A 14785-nucleotide genomic window follows, 5' to 3' on the forward strand; every position below is an offset into this window, starting at 1 on the left:
AACGCTACCGCAGCACCACCACCGCAGTCGGTCCAATTCACTATTGCCTTTAAGCGCGTGCTGTAATACTGGCATATATCACTCCCTGTCTAGTTGAACTCTTCTGCCTACTCATCAAAATCCTAACTATGCTTACTAAGTTGTAACTCTTCTAGACGCTGATATTGAAATTTATGTTACTGACATGTTACCTATGCTGTATTTACCCTATTGCATGTTCTTGTGAATGAGGAGCATGTCTCCGTAAGGTGTAACTATACTTAACACTGTTATTAGATATTTAAGTTATTGCCATGTTGACCTATGCTGTATGCACCTGTGACACTTGTTAATGTGGAACTTTTCTCCACAGGCCTCCACTGAAAATGGGCTCTTTTCGGCCCAGTGGACCATCCCGGTAAACAAATATAAAATAAAATAAAAAACTATATATCAATAGGTAGATTACACTTCTGTCCCTATTCTGCTCTAGATAAGACTGAAGCTCACACACACACAGCCTTTTTGTCCTCAAAAAAATTTTATTTCTCAAATACAGATGAATAAATTCCATAGTATTGGTATATAACATCTTAATAACTATGTACACTATTTACATCAGTCTGACACTATAACAGAGCTCAATATATACATTTACGTTATAGGTATAACAATTCAGTTATCAGAGTGTATCTGTTCAGTTATTGTAAAGTGTCAATCAATGATGAGACTTTTTTTTCCATGGATTGTTAATAGATGGCTTAGGATGAGCACACACTGCCTTTTGTATTCAAGGCCTCACCATATATTATGTGATCAGGTTACCAAGCTCACCCACTGGCTAGTGCACCTGGCAAACATAAGACTGCACGTCTAATACTTTTCCTAGTGCGTGCCAGTTACTTCTTCCTATATATTCCACAAATAATATTCCACAGAAGGAAAACAGCACTATTCCTATATGTGTGTTACAAATGGAGCAATACAACTATAAGCATATGGAACAAATAAAGAAAATGTTATTGCTTTTCAGATTGTGAAGTAACTGCTCGCAACAGGGCATACCTCAAGATGGATCAAGCACTGCATTCAGCACCCTACATTTCCAAATGGACCAGGCATTTATGGCTAGTGGACTACTTGATGTGGACATTATCACAGTGTTTCAAACATGCTTTGATCCCTGTCACCAACAGGACTATGTCAAAGGACTTGACATTTAGTTGATATTAGCAGCCAGGGACACTTGCTCTTACTGTAAATAATAAGCTTTGCCCTTCCCAAGTGTGTTGCGTTACTACGTTACTTAGTAGGCCAGCTCAAGCTAACTGCACATCAGAAGTGTTTTCTCAGTGATCACAGTCTTCCAATAAAAACAAATGGTAAAATGACACAATATGTCAGTTAGTTGATAAAGGCCAGGGATAGGGGTGCATACCTCTCAGCCTTTGAGCATTAAAATTAATAGCAGCAGCTTTTAAAAATCAAAGCAGGAGGTCAGAAAGAGGAACAATTTCTTATTGTTCACAATAGAATATCTTCATGTATAAGATCCTAGATACTGATGGGGAATCTTTCTATGCCCTTAGTTTATTTACCAGGTAAGGGATGCACATTTACAAGGAAACATTTTTTAATCTCCCATGAGCCTCCTTGTTGAGGTTGTTAGTAAGATGTTAGTTACGTGTTCCACATTTTGCCCATTTGTTCTACATTATGACATGTGGTGTTTCTCATCTTGGAGATGGAATGTTAACATGTATGCAAATCACTAAATAATGACAGATATTTGAACGTCAGACTAAATATCCTTCAGAAAATGCGTGTTAATGCAAAATCTGTTAGTCTAAAAACTCCCTAAGTTTATAAGAGCAGTATTTAAAATATGTGGCTGATTTTTTGGCTTTGTCCAGGTTTCTTGCACTATAAGGTGTTTCACAGCTTTCAAAGCTTGTAATTTTTTTTTGCAATCTGACACTTTTTTGTAACTCGTAATACACAAGCATGGCAAAGAAATATGAGACCCGATCGTAATCCTGTATGTTATGAACAGTGTGACATTGTATAATTTATTATTGCTATTATTATTATAGAACTGTGATTATTAAGGAACCATTTCTAATGTACAGATACTTCGAGTGGGCCTGTTGTGTTATGCACATTTGAAAACCTAAATACGCTTCTGTAATGAGCACAAACCTACACACCCCACCGGTGTTATGCTTTTTTTTCAATCCTCAGATTTAGCTTTGCTTCTCTTAGAATATCTATTGTTTCTCATATGATCAAGCGAAGTTTATAAATACATTACTTAGTAAATAAACTATGGACATACATCTCAACTGTCCAGATTATTGCAGAATGTCCAGATTTTTTGCCTCAAAATTTTGGTATAAATGTGTATTTTTTTGGCAAATCACTGGGTTGATCTGAGGAATGAAATCACTAAATAATGACGTACGTTTAAGTTTCAGACTTCATATCCTTTAGAAAATCATTTAACACACACCCTGTTATTCTAGCTACTTTCTATGTTTATAAGAGCAATATTTAAAATATGCCCCTATTTTGTGCCCTTGTCCCCCCATTATACGCTTTGCACAGGTTTCTTGGGCTAACAGGTTGAGCGGTATGGGTATGAAAAGATTCCCCATCATTATGGTCTTGCATATGAAGGCATTCTACTGTGAACGATAAGAAAGTGCTCCTCTTTCTGACTTTCTGCTTTGATTTTTAAAAGCAGGTGCTATTAATTTTAATGCTGAAAGGCTGAGAGATATGCACCCCTGTCCTTGGCTTTTAATATCAACTAAATGTCAAGTTCTTTGAGATAGTCCTTGTTGGCGAAACACTGTGATAATGTCCACATCAAATACTCAAAAATGCTTGGTCCATTTGGAAATGTACTGCTGAAGGTAGTGTTTGATCGAACTTTAATGTACTCCATGTTCCCAGCAGTTAAACAGCAACCTGAAAAGCAATAACGTTCCGTTTATTTGTTCCATATGTTTATAGATTTACTGCTCCATCTGAAACACCCATACAGGAATAGTGCTCCTTGAATACAATAACAGAAAGTCAGAGTATCGCAGAAGAGGCGTACAGGCACAAAGGGTTGTGGCACGACTTTGTTAGCTGCTGAAATAGGCTTCCCATTTGGCAGTGTCTGTTTTCCCAATCCCAAGACAGACAGTCGTGCACGAAACGTGTCCCACGTGCAATTTGCTGCACTGTTTTGTAACTGTTTGTCCGTCGGAATATATTTGGAATAAATATATATATATATATATATATATATATATATATATATATATTAGTAGCAAATGGTACACACTGAGAAAATAGACGTGCAATCCGTTAAGCTTGCCTGAATTGTCGTACTATCAAATGATTGAGCTTGGTAGACTGTTCGCATAATATGTGGCGATGCCTTAAATACAAAAGGCTGTGCGTGTGAGCTTCGGTCTTATCTAGAGCAGAACAGAGACCGAAGTGTAGCCTACCTCTTGATATATGCAGTACTACAGCATGCACATAAGGCGATAGTGGACATCGCTGCTGTTTTGGTTCAACTTGAATTTTGTTCATTACAATGGAGCAAGAAATAAAATTGCCGCTAAGCAGGGATAACATTCTTTTTTTTTTCAGATTGCAAATATCGTAGTGGTGCGAGCTGCCTTCTATGCAGTTCACATGGGTTTGATTCCCGGCCAGTGCAAGAAGTCTATACATGTAAAGGGCAGCACAGTGGCGCAGCGGATGGTATTGTTGCCTCTCAGCGAGGTTCTCTGGTTCAGTTCTCGTCTGTGGTGCTCCACTGGTGCCCTCTGTGTGGAGTCTGCATTTCCTCCCTATGTTTGCGTGGGTTTTCTCGGAGTGCTTCGGTCTCCTCTCACACTCTAAAGACATGTAGTAGATGAATTGGACACTCGAAGAACCGCGGCAGGGCTAGCCGCCCGGCGGTGTGAACCTTGGCTCTAGAAGATTGTCACTGTTGAAGTGACACCCCGACCCAATGTGGAAAACGGAAAAAGGGGTGAGGAGTAATGATGATAGCTGCACGCATGAAGTTCTCTTGACTATACGAGAAACAGCAGAAATTATACGAGGCGCAAAGGTAAGCCCGAGGAGCGCAAAAATACAATCAGAGGTTATGCATGTGTGTGCTTACTATAAAAAATGCATTTAGACTTTCATGTGTGCATAACGCAATAGGTCCACTTCAAGTATCTGTACAGTAGAAATGTTTCCTTAATAACCGCAGTGCTCTAATAATAATAAGTGATATAGTGTAACAGTATTTGCTGTTCATAATATACAGGACTGGATCTCCAGACATAGTTCTTTGCTGCGTTTCATGTACTACTAGTTCCCAAAAAAGCGCAAGAGTGCAAAAGGCTTTACAAGCTGTGAAACACAGCGCTGCGCACAGGCAGATGCTTAGCGTGCTTCTGAGGAACCAACGGCTTTAAAAATACTGTGTTTTCTCTGCCACATACCTCAGAACCTTATAATGCAAGAAACTTGGACAAAGTCAATAAATCGGACACGGACTTTAAATATTGCTCTTATAAACTCATGGAGTTGTTAAAATAACAGATGTTGCATTGGCAGGCATTTTCTGACGGATATAAAGTCTGAAGTTCAAATATCTATCGTTATTTAGCGATTTGCATACGTTTCAGCTTTCCATCTCCAAAAGGAGGAGCACAACTTTAATGTAGAACAATTACTAGCAAATTCTACAAGGAAGCTCATATGAAGGTTAAAACATGCTGTTATTTCCTTATAAAACGTTTTATTTTTTTCACGAATTAACAAGGTTTATTCTATTTCCCATGGGAAGCTGCCTAACACTGAATATGTGACAAACCCTTTTAATGTGGAAGTTTGAGGAACACGAGTACTTTAAGACCCAAAATGAGGAACGTTCCTCGTAATGATGTTCTCTTGAGAGGCATGGTGATTTTGAGTCTTGGGTAATTTGCTGGAAACGTGACGGACCAAACATACGACACTAAAAATCTAGGCATTCTGCGAAATTGTGGTCAGTTAAGAGGTATGCTCTGCCAGTGTGCAATCCAAAGTTTCTAAGAGCTTTTAATTTTGTTTTTCCTTCTGCCACAGTTCTTTGCAACCCTAGAGACCCCGGCCGCTACTAGTTTCTAAGGCAAGACCCATCTTAACAGAGCTTAGCGGTCTTTTTTAAGCTTCTTCCTTTTCCCTTTGTTTCTGAAACACAATCGCTCCGTATACTACTTGCACTTGGCTTCTGTTTCTCAGCAAAGACACCAGTGGCAAACATTGAAACAATACCCGATTATTCTCAGAACCAAATTGCCCCTGCACATCCACACACTGAATCAACTTTAGTGAAGCAATGCATAAATAACACCTTCGTATACAATCTTCAATTCACTGATACTTATTTTTACAAATTATCAACAACTGATGATTCAGTTAAAAGTACAGACATCAATGAGACCATCCATATACTAAAGTATGTTTTTTTTTTTGCTTAAAAAGCTATGGCGCTCTACCCAGTAGCTTTGTTTGTCGGGTTGTTACTTTCTCTGAGTCTGAGTCTGGATTCAAAGTTAAAACCCTACCCACTCTTTGCACTAATTAATTTATTGCCAAACGGCAACCCCTCACCTCCACAACAGTTTTTCCCAACCTAGGTGCTCGGATTAAATTTTGCAACCGTGACATTGAAGCACAAGGGGTTGCTGCAATCCCGAGTGCGCTGTACTCAGGATGAGACGTTAAACCGATGTCCCATCTTCCTGAGGTGATGGCTCAGGTGGACGTAAAACAAACCAGGGCATTTAAAGAAAAGAGCAGGGGAAGTTCCCCAGTGTCCTGGCCCAGGTATGATAAACACTACTCGCTCAACAAAGCGTAAAACAAACACATCAATTAAACGGTCACAGAACTGCCACTCTGGTTAAGGAATCTTGCGTAGCTAAAGGAGTTGAGGCAGCTTGATGCCGACTGACAGTATATACATTTGTGTAAACTATCAGCAAAGGTGAGGGTTACATTCTTGACAGATTTTTCAGAGTTTTTGCTATATTACCAGTTTTGGTAGTGACAGGCTGGCGGAGGAGGTATAGGCTTGGAAGTAGGGAGGGGTAACGTGAAGGTAAAGGATAAAAGGTTGAACATCTGGGCCCCTTCTTCCAGACTGGGTCAGGAAATAGGTCAGAAGATGTGCCCCAAGTTATTTTCCCGGAAGACAACTACTCTGCAGACATATTCCGGATTATAAAGAGCTTGCCATATGGCCACACTATGTGTTTCCTCTACTGAGGGTACCAGATAAAGGATGTCAGGGTTGCCAGGCTGTAGGGTTTGTCAGCAGAGCACTTAGTTCCATCCAAGCAGTCTACTTAGTTCCACCCAAGCATGCTCATCTGTGCATGTAATAGTATAAAAATAAACTGGTGTTTCTCTAATTTGACCCGAAGTCGTAAACAAAAGCAGAGCTGCGAACGCTCTTCCAAGAGTGTGCACATTGTCCTTATTTTAAAGCAAGGCTACTGCTTCATTCTATAGCAAATATCCTGATGTCAGACTTGATGGTTAACCTTGATTCAATTACCACGCAACCACCTTTAATACGAATTATACTGAGAAGCTTTTTGTCCACCCCTGAAGTGAAAATTGCGTAACATGCTACATTACTCATCAGTAAACCATGGCCTCGTTATACATCTGGCTGCGGTACTTGGGAACATGCAATGGATGACAGTTTGCCAGCACCCCATTTTAAGAAGTATATGCCATCACCGCACAGAATAAGTGTATCCGTATACACTCGCTCGTCGAATGACTTGCTCATCCGTAAACTGAATGTGTTCTTTAATGGGCGAAATTATAAATATAAGTAGTTTTGGACTACCATTGCTGCAGGCTTGAATAACTAAAATGCATGAAGCTTTGGCAATTTAATTTTCATCTGTCGGCATGTCTATCTATACCCATCTACTTATCTACCTATCCATCCATTATTTCTCCCATAAAAATGTAGACAGAGACTCTCCCCTATTTCTGCGATGGTGGTACAAGGTTCTGCTACCACCGATATGAAAAGGAGATCGGTACACGTCTAAGGAACAGGAATATTATGACCAGACTATGTTTAAGGGCATTACCTTCTACTGTGCTAAAGGATGACACGACCTCTTACCCACATTAAAATAAAAATAACTCCGCTCAAGTCACTGTAAGAAATAGCCACAGACAATCATTATTTATAAATTCCGACCAGTAAGAGTAATAATTACCTTTACTTTTATCATGTCATGTTCATTTAAGATGCGTGCGTGCAGCGGTGGTGGATGGAACTAATTTGATGGCTGATAATGTCCCCAGCCTCGTTTCAGAGATACCTAACCACAGAAAATGTACAGACGGTGGCCAAAATTAGATTTTTTTTTCTTTTTTGGTTCAGCTCTCGACCTGGTGTGTTGTTACCTTTACCCGAAGGCCCATTTTCTCTGACCAGATTAATGGCAAAGATTTAGCTACCCAAACAATGTGTTCTCAACCAACCAAACCTCTCATTAGCGTGCCCCCCCCCCCCCCCAAACAAGACTTCAACGGGTAACTCTGCCTAATATTTATGAGGGCACGAAATTCCTTAACATAATCAATGGAATATATATGGCATACATTTGGACTTAATGTAGACATAGTTTTCTCTTTATTTCCCAAGTGTCGTCACGACCTTCTGCGGCAAGCTGACTGAGGTAAGAAATACAGGTGTGTTTATGAAACAGGCACAGGTTGTCCCAACTGAGCATATTTGTATTACGTATTGCAGACAAATCTAGTCAGGACACTTTACATTTTAACATACTTCACACAAAAACAATAGTGTTTTCCTTATTGTTTATCAGCAGCAGCACCACTTTATCCGGGGAGTAGGAAGAAACTTGCATCAAGAAATTGGAATGCAATCCATTAACACGAGAGCATGGATGATGCCTTAGTAAACTGATTGCTTTGTTCAGTAGGAGACATGTGGATAATAATATATGCCAAGCAACATCCAAGAGTTCGTATGGTACTCTCACTGCTCCAGTGCATATCTGTATTTCGGTCTTATTTGAGGGATAGATGCTTACTTAGTACTTACTCGGGAGCATACCTCTCAGCCAGCCTCTTAACACGGAAATCTGGACAGATCCTAACATAATGGGGGGGGGGGGGGGGGGGGGGCAAAGGTCCCAAAAAGGGACACATTTTAAATATTGCTCTTATAAACTAAGAAAGCTGCCAGAATAACATGATTTGTCTTAGCGTGCCTTTTCCAAAGGGTATGAAGTCGGAAACTCAAATATATGTCATTATTTAGAGACTTAAATCCTCCGTGATTTGCCAGAAAAAAATAGATTTTATGAGGAACAGACCAACTATTTGAGGCAAAAATCTGGACATTCTGCGAGCTGAGAGGTATGCGAGTCGGGAGTTGGACGACAGGGTAAGGTACCTCCGCAAATTCCCACCCAGGTATTATTTGAGATCAATAAAACTATCAGTACAACTTTATCATACCCACCACAGCTCCGCACTGTTTGCTTTCTGCACACACCAGCTACACATAACCCTACAAAGACGGTTGTTTTTCGTGCTCCTGCAGCCCAGACGGCTCATCCTGTCAGAAGTGCAGCCACCAACCATTTTACAGAAGGTGGCGCGAATGGAAGACCATAAAACTTTTGCGTATTAGCCCTGATTGAGTGCAATATTCGACTTTAATGATTCACCTGATGCACACAGTATTGCTAATGCTTGGGAAAAACTGCACATATATTTACCCTAGGGAGGACAAGCACCAAGTATTTCTCAATTACAGTGACAGATATCGCAATCGTTTATGGAACTAATTACAATTTTCTTCTCTAATCGCAGCATGGTAGTAGTATTCTTTCATTTTGCACTGCTCGGTTTTAAACCACAAATGTGCGTTCAACTTTTTGCTTTTCACCACCAAATGAGCTTACGCCTTATTGACGGCCAGTAAAGCATTACAAAAAAAAGCTCAAGCCGCTTACCTTGAAGTCACAACAGCTGTGCCTGAGTCTCTCAGAAGGAGTTGCAAAAACACATTACCGCTCACACTCCAACCAAAAGCGTCGCTTCCATAACAATTCCAAATTGTCCTGGACGGTCAGGAAAGGTCACCACCATCCTCGTGCAATCCTCACTGCGGCTGCAGTTAACATTCACGGTAGCGTTAAGTGTAGAAACCACAAGTCGTCACTTCGACACATAGGACCTGTGATCCGATGCGGTGATCCCGAAGGCAGCGTGAAGCCGATCGCACTGGGTTTGTCTGCTGTGAAAAAATGGTGTCGCGGACGATCGCCTGGCCCGGGCTAATGGCAGCTTGTCCGTCTACCAAACGGCGCCGCTCTCGATCGCTGAGGAAAGAAAATGGGGAGGGTGGCGGTGCTGATAGCACGTTCAGCTGCTGGGGGCGCCACTGAGTCCCTCGGTGGAGCTCACCAGTTGTTTGGTCAGAGCTGCAGGCACTTGGCACACCTCTCAGCAGTTGGGAGTACTTTTTAAAGAGAGCGGGAGGATTGGGGAGTAGAAGCCGTTCACTTGTCATCTTACATACATCTTTAGCGATACGTTCGTCTTTGTCAAGGATAAGGATGTGTGTCCACTGCAGCTACTTATCTCTCGAAGTACGTGTCAGCTGTAGGATGTGCAACGTTCGCATAACTAGGCCAACGGTGGCTGATCCGAAATGCCTGCTTTTCAAGAACAGTGAGCGCTGCTGCCAAGAGCTGCCGTACTTAATACATTCAGCAACGTCTGGGAAGGACGATCTAACCAGGGGTGCAGCAAGCAGGAGGGTAATGCACTTTGTCAAGAACAAACGGTTTTTAGGAACGCCCTTCATTTTTTGAATCTTTACTTATCCGTGTTAGTATTCACATTTGATGACACAAACTAAGAAACGGTAATCACAAAAGAATACAATACGTATTAAAGTTGCCTGCGTTATATCTTTGCATTTTGTGACAGAAAGCAAAGGATAGCAATTAATAAATAATGCAACTTACAGGTTTTATATTCTTCGTAAATACAGGTTTAAACAAGCCACGTTATCAGTTTTCTGAGCGATTAGTATAGTGTTTAAGACAAAATGGCCCAGATTTGTGATCATTAATGAAGACTGTTGAGCTACGAGACTGAGAAGTGTGCCAGGTGTAGTTCTTGGTATACGAGTGAGAGCAGAATGAAATTAGGTTACTTTATCTAGAACTATTTTTCCGTTTAAGTTTAACTTGTGCATTATCGTGGAGCATTATGCTGCTGCTGTTTGATCTACAAAACGTAGCCATACCTCTCAACTTCTTAGTGCAAGAAACCTGGACAAAGCCTGCCAAAATGGTGGGTGGGGGTGGGGGGCGACATATTTTAAATATTACTCTTACAATAACGGTGTTTGTTTTAACATGCTTGTTCGAAAGATATGAAGTCTGAAATTCGTGTATGTCATTACTTAGTGACTTATCAGATCATCCCAGTGATTTGCCAGAAACCACAAATTTTATGAGGAACGCACCAAAAATACGAACCAAAAGTGTTCAACATTCTACGAAAACCTGGGCAGTTGAGAGGTATGAAACGTACTAATTTTGTTTGTGCGTGTCTTGCTCTGTCAGCAATTACTAGATGATGAATTAAGACTGAACAACTGAAGGTGTGCCTTATTTATTATATACAAGACAGTTACATCTGGTTTGCGACTCGTGCGGTCCAAACATCTGGTGTGCAGAACTTCTAGCCGCTCTGTGGGAATAACTTAATGAAGTGGTAGCTAAGGTAGCTGATTTGATTTCTGAAGTATAAATGTTTTTGTCATGACTGAATTGATCTTTTTTTGGAAATAACGGTATGAAATACTGGCAGTGTTAAAAAAAATACAAGTTACCCAATTTCAGCACCGACATTGTCAAAAAATTAAAAAAACTACCTAATTTCACAATAATATAACTCTCACGTGTTTCTGAAAATAAAACCAGTGAGCCAAGTCTAATGAAACTTTACAAATCGTACTCCTGGTTAGTCAAAGTTATTTTCAGTGTTAAATTTGCTTTGTGTAACTTCCTGTTGTAGACGTCACATAATGTATCGTCTCCATCTGCTGTCAGTGTTTTTGTTGAAGTGTTTCGCGAAGCGCCTTGATGGACCGAAATGTACGTGTGTGTGTGTGTGTGTGTGTGTGTAGGCAACAGAGGGAAAGGCGTGTGTGTGAGAGAGAGAGAGTGTGTGTGCGCGCGCGCGACAGTGAGAAAGGGTGTGTATGTGCGTGTGTGTGTATGTGTAAGAGAGACCGTGTCTGCGGGCGAGAAGTCAGTCACACAGAACTGCATCAGAGAACAGACTTATTGGCTGAATGTTTGCTTTTTAAGTAACAAGTAGATTTTGACGTTGTAACCCAAAGATTAGAATTTTTCATTGAAGCGATAATTTAGGAAAGGATTTCCGTTTATGCAATTATTGCGTTGCAATCCAGTCAAGCCAACAGTTTCTGTCCGTTCCCTGCAATAACATAACACCATTAATGTTTATTAACCTGTGTAGGTGCAGTCCTTGTGAGTTTTCTCAAAACATATTTTTATTACAATGTTTGGCTGCCACGGGATATGTAATAAAACCAATTTTATCAACAGATTTAAAAACACACACATATATATATATATATATATATATATATATATATATATATATATATACAAAATCTACAACGCCGGATTCGAGTGAACAACTATTTTTAGAAGCACTATAAAAGTAACATGCACATTCACCATATATAAATATATCCAACTTGTGTGAGATTGATACAGCACTAAAATTGGAAGAAATACGTGCAGGTGTAGCGACTGAGAGTTGCACTACGATTTCGGTTCTCACCCGCTGTGATGTTCGCACGATTCGCCACTTTTTCCTTAGATGAAACACGAGGCATTCTGACTACGCTAATTTTCTTCGTAAATGTAGCCCGGCTGCAGGGTACATGCATTAATTAAAGAAATAACCCCATTAAACACACTGAAAGAAAATAAAAACATTTATCAATCATAATCATAGCTGTCAACCAATCAGGGACAAATCCAGAAAAAAATCGGGGACACTTAAAATAGTGTTATAAACTAGAGACATTGACAGAAACAGAGCATGTGAATTAATATGCATTTTCTGAAGTAAAAGAAGTCTATAAATAGTCTTAGTTATTGTCATTATTCATTAAGTGTAATTCACCACATTTCCTCCAAAAGTCACTAGTTTAAGGAGGACAGAGCTAAAATTTGAGTCAAAATCAGGGACGTTCATGAAAATCAGAGACAGTTGAGAGGTATAAGCACAATATCTGAAGGGAGTCCTTCGTGAACTGTTCCCTGTTCTGAAGTCAATTGAAAAGGCTAGTTGTATGATTTTATCGCAATTTAAGATGCAAGCATGGTTAACCTGAAACGGTTGCTCAAGTATCCTGTACTCATGGAAACGTTGCTCCTAAATATGCAGTAAGGAATGAAAAAACAAATAATTCAGAGCCCATTTTATTTTAACCTTGTCCGGTGAACTGTTCTCGGTGCAAAAGTGAAATAACAGGAGTGAAGCAATGCAGCGTAAAGCTATGTCATTAAGGGTTACATTAAACAGGAGTTAACCGCAGTTTAACAATTCATCCATTTTTCCAAAAGGACAGCAATTCATAACAAAATGACTACAGTTGTTTATTTATCTATTTACATTTTGATCGGCTTGACCATACCGGGCAGAGTCCGTTTTCAGAAACAACCCGGGAACGATTACGAAACAATTTGCAAAGTTGCACTTTAGATCAAATATATTCGCAGAAAAAAGTACAGAATTTGAGGTTTTCAAAACAATGATGGAAGAGAAATATAACAATGTAATTAATTTAAGGTACGAAAATGTTCAAATGATTACGGATTGTCGTTGTAAGCAGGTAACTAATCGTAACCGTTTTTTGAATGACTACAGGTTGCCCTTCGAGAGGGTAAGCTATAATATACCGTTCAAAATCTGTTGGCGTAACGTTGTCTGGAACCATGGTCATTCGCCTTCATACCGTTCAACACTTGCACACTATTTTAAGTTAAAACCTGATCCTAAGGTCCGTATCTTCAGTGTTACTGATCAGGCGCCTAGTGCAGGTGTACACAGTAAGCGCGATCACATTTTGGATCAGCAGTGCCAAGCCTAAATGGGAGTAAAAGGCCAAACAATACAGTCTCGTCATCCCTTTCTTTATCAAGAACGTTGTGTTTGACGAGTGGGTAGAAAATATGATATATGCTAACACCACATGCTGGAACTGCATACACTTGAATGTAGTGCACAACAGTTTTATGCGTTTACAGGCAGCATAGTTGCCTAAATGACTATCAATGTGTGATGTAAGATGACTGCATTTTTCTTAGTAAACGGTTTTTAGACCTACAAAGAGAAAGGCGTCTCATAAAGTGTGACACGTGAGAGAAGTGGGCCTGTTGTATTAACTCACATCTGTCTGGGGAGGGCAGATTTATGTTTCCTTTCATTTTACTGCCGTCGACTAGCAGACCCAGGAAAGTGGCTTGGGTTACTGACTTGATTTCGTTGTTCTAGAAGGGTGCGCTTAAGATTTGTGCAGTTTGCATATCGCACTACAGAGAAACGAGGCGCAATCAGATTTCTAAGCCTCTGCACGGAAACGACGCCTGATGGGAGCAGCTGCAGGTTTCTGGATGAGTGTGCGCGTGGGTAGTGTAGGTTTCCCGGTCGAGCATAATCATTTACGGCAGATAAATGAGTCGAAATACACGTGCTCTGCTGCATTCTTTTCCTTCGTGTCAAGGGTGGAGAAACGTAGCCTCTTGGCCTTCAGAGGAGACCATTCCTTTGCGGGGCTTTTTTTTTCCTGAACTGAAATGTGGGATTTGTCGTCTTCATCTACGCGGGGAGAATATCAATAGTTTGACATCAAAACACTGTTATGATTCTGTTCGACTCTTACTTATAGTTTCTAGTGCGTTGTTAATTCTTTTTCTTCCACGTTCTGTTTTTTGTACATCGTCTTTTGCGTGCCCGCATGTGTGCTTAGAGTTCGAGATATCCATTGTTAGTCTTCAACAAAAACGTTGCCAGACTGTGGGAGCCGTTTATTCAAAATAATAAACAACCAGAGGGCGTGCCTTAAATAATTACAAGGCAGACAGGCCCCAGAGAATTCCTAGGATAATTGCTGAATGTCTTCACACCAAGGTGTAGTGCTACACTTATTGTCAAAGAGCAGTTTGCTGTAGTGGGGGATGTGAAATTGTTGTATGCAGAGATGTGCGATGAAAAGACGAAAGGGTCTTCTACCCCTCATTTGGGTCTTAAAATGTTCATGTTCCTCTTAAGTTCTACATAGAAAGGTTCTGTTACACATTCAGTGTTAGGGTTTTTAACTGATATTCAGGGTAATTAGAAACAAATCATATTAATTCATTAGAAGAGCTTTTTTATAAGACCAGCATATTTTAACCTTCCTATGATCTTCCTGGTTGCCGTTGTTAGTAAGCCATTAGTACGTATGTGTTCCACATTTTGCCCATTTGTTCCACATTATGAAGGCTAGTATTCCTCATTTTGGAAATGGAAGGCTGAGAGATGCTGTCTTTTTTCTTTTTGTTGTCTGTCCATTGATAGGCTATTTAATTAACACAACACTCTATTTGAAATACGTTGAAACGCGGACAAGCTTTTGCTTAGTTGTTTTCTTTTAAAA

At 40.1% G+C, this 14785-nt stretch overlaps 1 protein-coding gene and 1 long non-coding RNA gene across 3 annotated transcripts in view; one reads left to right on the forward strand and one right to left on the reverse strand.

Moving 5' to 3' along the window:
* BCOR (BCL6 corepressor) overlaps window positions 1–9980 on the reverse strand; it is a 588412-nt gene extending 578432 nt beyond the window's left edge. Inside the window, exon 1 of the mRNA XM_044072315.1 lies at window positions 9042–9980. The gene's annotated coding sequence lies outside the window, so the exon portion shown is untranslated. The remainder of the gene's footprint in view (window positions 1–9041) is intronic.
* The window catches only part of LOC122802624, a 570497-nt gene that overhangs the window by 8715 nt on the left and 546997 nt on the right, over window positions 1–14785 (forward strand). The window lies entirely within an intron of this gene.

Source organism: Protopterus annectens, chromosome 5.part0 (assembly GCF_019279795.1).
Source record: "Protopterus annectens isolate FY-2018-M chromosome 5.part0, PAN1.0, whole genome shotgun sequence".
NCBI lineage: Eukaryota > Metazoa > Chordata > Ceratodontiformes > Protopteridae > Protopterus > Protopterus annectens.